Here is a 5,000-nt window from a genome sequence, read left to right on the forward strand (position 1 = left end):
TATGGCCGTATGGCCTAGCATCCGGATGGTTATAGAAAACGGATTGCATAATGATCCAATCCTTAGGATGATGTATCACATAAATATCGTGAAGCTAAGGCATCACAATATATGACCGTATGGTCTAGAGAGACACACACCTGAATGATCATGCGACCTTGTTTGCATATCTCATGAACCGATCTTTAAGATCGCTGTATCACTAATATGGTCGTGTGATCTAAAAACATCACACTTCAAAGCCTGTGAGCTTAGTGTACATCTAAGAGGCCGTTGGCCTAGCATCCGGATAGTCACATGACCCGGACTGCATCATGATCCGATCCTTAAGATCGTTGTATCACATAGTAATCGTGAAAGTCTAAAGCAGTACATTGCAAAGCCGTATGGCCTTATATCCGGATGGATATATAAAACCGGATTATATCATGAACCAATCTCTAAGATTGCTGTATCACACTAAGATGGTCGTGAGGCCTAAGCATCACAAGACATGGCCGTGTGACTGACTCACACCATGATCGATTGTTTTCATAGATGCGAAGAACTTGTTGTGGCCGAGCTTGCTATATCATGCGGCTGCATGAGCCACATTGTGAACCGAAAAATTTTAATGACAATGTGACTTAGATATCGAAAAGGGACTTGGTGATACAATCACCAAGGACAACAATGAGAATGAATTGGTACAATATTCCATCATCTCATTGAAGGTTCTAAAAGATAGTACATCACTATGGAAAATCCACTAGACTTTTGGAGATGCTTTACAGCATAGAAATTACCACCATAAAACGGTGTTGCTTCCAAAGGCTAGAAATGACTGGAAGAATCTAAGATTCTTGGATTACAAAGTCATGGATGAGTACAACTCAGTCTTGTTTAAGACAGTCTCAGTACTGAGACTTTGGTGAAGTAGTAACCAAGAAAGAGTTACTAGAGAAGACCTATTCCACATTCCATGTGTTGAATGTCATACTACAACAGTATAGAATAAAAGACTTCACCACTTATACTGATCTAATCACATGACTACTTCTTGCATAGACCAAAATTTTCGATACGACTAGTCTTATTGCTTTATGATTGCAATTGTGTTTTAACCTAAAGATCATTCACGATTTATACATATAAAGGAATTGGTCCTGAGTTTATTAAATCTTGCCTGATCTTACTTGAAACATATGGATGTTTTAAAGTATTGCCTAAAGGGCATAAAACCAAAAATCATGAATGGTAGAGTAAGCATAGTAAAGAAACTATGGACTAAGGCATTTGCCTATAAGGCATATATTACACCCAAAGAATGTATGATCCATTGAAGTTATAATGAATGGTTTCCAAATAAGAAACAATGGACAAACTAGAAGGAAACAAGTTCCTTCAGATTTTGAAAGAAAAATCGCCTAAGACCTTGAAAGAAAAGTGATCGAAAAACTATACCAATGATCCCTACTGATTTTAACTATGCTACAAGATCAGTATGATAAGAGGAAGAGAAGTAGTAGTGACTATAATCATATATCCCACGAAAATTACACTATATGGCAAGATAGGATTAGCCATCCTAAAGTTTAAACTTGATGCAAAGAAATTGAAAGGCACCGAGTTATCCCGTAAAGATCTCACGTGGTGAACATGTACACATAGGGAAACTCATTAGGCTTAATAATCCCAAAGCCACCACGACCTTAGTAGTATGGTCATGAGGGGGAGAGAGGATAAACCCATGATCAATACTACAAGTTCGTGTACTATGGTCTAAAGACCATGTTATATGGCTTGGCCATTACTCGGCCATAAAGGGCCATTACCCGGCCAAAGAGAGGCCATGATACAAACGGCCAAACCAAAGAGGCTATCACATATAGACAACTGGCCACGACTTGGCCATGACTTGGCGTGACTTGTCTGAATAGGCAGGCTTGGCCGCACACAGTCCATGACTCGGCCAAGAGGCCGAAGAGACCATGAGAGACAAACGGCCTGACCGCAAAGGCCATAACCGGCCCAGAGAGGCCATTACCTAAAGAAGTTCGGCCATTACCTATATGCTGGGGACAGAATGAATTTACATGTATAGAATGATAAATAAGATCATATGCATCAGGCCATATAAGTGAGCATAGATATTCCCATCTAAAAATGAATACGGGTCATTAAAACCAGACATACACCATCTTAAGAGTTCATTGAAATAAACCACCACATACATATGTGCCGTCTAAGATGGAACCTCAGAAGAGGATTGGGGATATATGTTGGATAGGAGTAACACTTTCTCCACGAATTCAAAGAGACCTTGAGCCAAAACATGGGTGATTGAATAAAGGCCAGGTACGGATTGCATGACCAAAAGCATCCGACTATCCAAACATTAAAGGAGAAAGATTATAAGCTGGATAAAGAAAGAGTAAAGGAATTATAAGAATGGTTTTAACCATCATTGTCTTGGCAAGATCCTCGGACTATACATTATGATATAAGACGTCCAAATAAAGATAATATAAAGATAGCATTGAGAAGCTAATCGAGATGCCAGACACTGACCCGAAAAGAATGATTAAGTCATAACCAGCTTAGCACCAAATGAAACGTCCTAGAAGAGACATAATCAAGTGCTATAAGAGTCTATACAAGATAGACCAAGTGTTCCATAAGATAAAGGAACTTCGGATAGAAAAGAAAGAGGAAGGTGCATAGACAGATCCGAGTTCATGATAGAGAAACCGTACCAGACATTGAGAAAAGGCTGCGCAGCTAACCATCTAAGGTACCAACCATGTAGTCTTGGGACGCCAAGCTACTAGGTAACAAAGGTCCTGGATAATGAAATCTCAAAGTGATCAGATCATGTCTGGAACATAATGGAACCACATGAAAGGTGTCGACACACACACACATGACACATCTATAAAAGATGCATAAGAGATAGCACTTGAACATAAGAGATAAGCGAGGATCATGAACCCCGAATGAGTACTCATCATATCATAGATAGAATCATAAAATTATAAAGAATAGAAAGATAAACGTGGAGGTTCAAAGTATCTAAAGAGAGATGAGCGTATTGGCCATGTACATATACAGAAACGCCATCCGATAAACCAGTGAAATAGATGGATCTTGTGAGATGAAGAAACCGTGAGAGAAGACATATGATCACGTGACCTAGAGTGTCCATGTCTTCATATTAACAGCATTAGATCATAGCTTGTTACACAAGGTCTCACAAGATCAAAGGAACAGATTATAAGGAGATGAACTCCTATGTGGTGATTGCTGCTACAGATTTCGATATTAAACCAAGTCTGATCATAAGAAAGAAATTAGATACAAAGATGTAGTAAGCAGCATATGGATCACTGGATAAGATAAGATAATATAGAATGAAAGAACAGCTTCGTTCCTAAGCTGATTCATGGACTGAAATAAAAGCAGCTGCATATAGTAAAAGAAATTGATCACACATGATCATTGATTTTGGAGTTGTATAAAAGACAATCCAATAAACAGTCCATATACATAAGAGGTTTTATAAGAAATTCCTTGTGCTTATACTAAACCTAAAGGAGGTTAGTAAATATAGAATGAAATCTAGTGGGAGGACTGGCTAAAACGTCCAGCACACCAGCTGAGAGCATCCGGCTCTCTGGCCAAAAGCGTCCAGCCCTAGGCTATAAGCGTCCGGCTCGTCCATCCAAGACATCCGGCTCATATCCTTTGATCACGAGCTAGTAGGGAAATAATCAACATCAGGTTGTGATCCATAATCAGATCCCTTAAGTAAGGATCCGGCATAGCAGAACAGTTACTGCTGTATGATCATTCCCATAAGACTCTGTCATGGGATTGAGAAGAAATATTTAATCAACCGGATACAAAGTATTGTAGTCCATAAGCTCGTTGAAGTCCATGACCTAATAATATATATTAGCGTGTGATAGACCACAGCAACTAAGGTCATGAGACGCCATTAAATTAGAATAAGGCATTACTAAGGCAAGAAAGATCGATGTCCATACATGAGAGTGTTTCGGCCGCAGAGCCATGATAAGAGTTATAAAACCTCAAGGCAATAATCATTGAACATTCATAAGATTAATAAGTGGACAAGTATGGACGTGGCCTATGAACTGACATGGATCAGCAGATTGAAACATGGTCAAATGGTAAACATAAATCACCAAAGTAAAGAGTTCAAAGTAGACAAACACGTCTAGACCATGGACACATACAAACACGTTTTGTAAAGACCTAATGTGATCCCTGAGGACAATGTGATAGACATTGCTTAGCACACATGCTTAACCGGGACACACATGTCAAAGGACTGAGAAACGACCTAAGAGGTCTAAGTGGTCTCAATACGGTTCAGTACAGAAACTGACCGATTACTCCCATTCTATACAGATAGGATAGATCACGCATTAGATGCGTGGAATGTAGAACCACACCGAGGTTCGCATCAGGGGGAGTAGTGCGTGTTGTACTCTTTTCCTTCATCATGGTTTTTGTCCCACTGGGTTTTCTGATAAGGTTTTAACGAGGCAACATGAAGCGTACTACGGATCCTGTATGGATGTAGTTATGAGGGGAGTGTCGTGCGTTGTACTCTTTTTCCTATTACGGTTTCCATTTTTCCCACCTTGGGTTTGGTTTTTCCTAGAAAGGTTTTAATGAGGCAACATCGTGCATATAAAAATCCTGTATGGTATGGCATCAAGGGGAGTGTTATAAACAATGTGTGATTACCATAAACCAGGCCGGTATGGAACCGCACCGTAGAGAGAAAGAAGGACGACTCAACCTTAAGAGAGATAGAGACGACAGCAGCAAGGCAAGGAGGAGAGAGGTCGCCAATCACCTAGCCGACTTAGTATTAGGATGTTTCCTTTTCCATGTATTTAGTAGATTTCTATTTCATGTAGGATTAGGATAAGTCTCTTTCCATTTATCTCTATCTTGTAATCCTTATATAAGGAACCCCTTTTGATGAT

This window comes from Brassica napus, unplaced genomic scaffold, assembly GCF_020379485.1.
Source record: "Brassica napus cultivar Da-Ae unplaced genomic scaffold, Da-Ae ScsIHWf_869;HRSCAF=1234, whole genome shotgun sequence".
NCBI lineage: Eukaryota > Viridiplantae > Streptophyta > Magnoliopsida > Brassicales > Brassicaceae > Brassica > Brassica napus.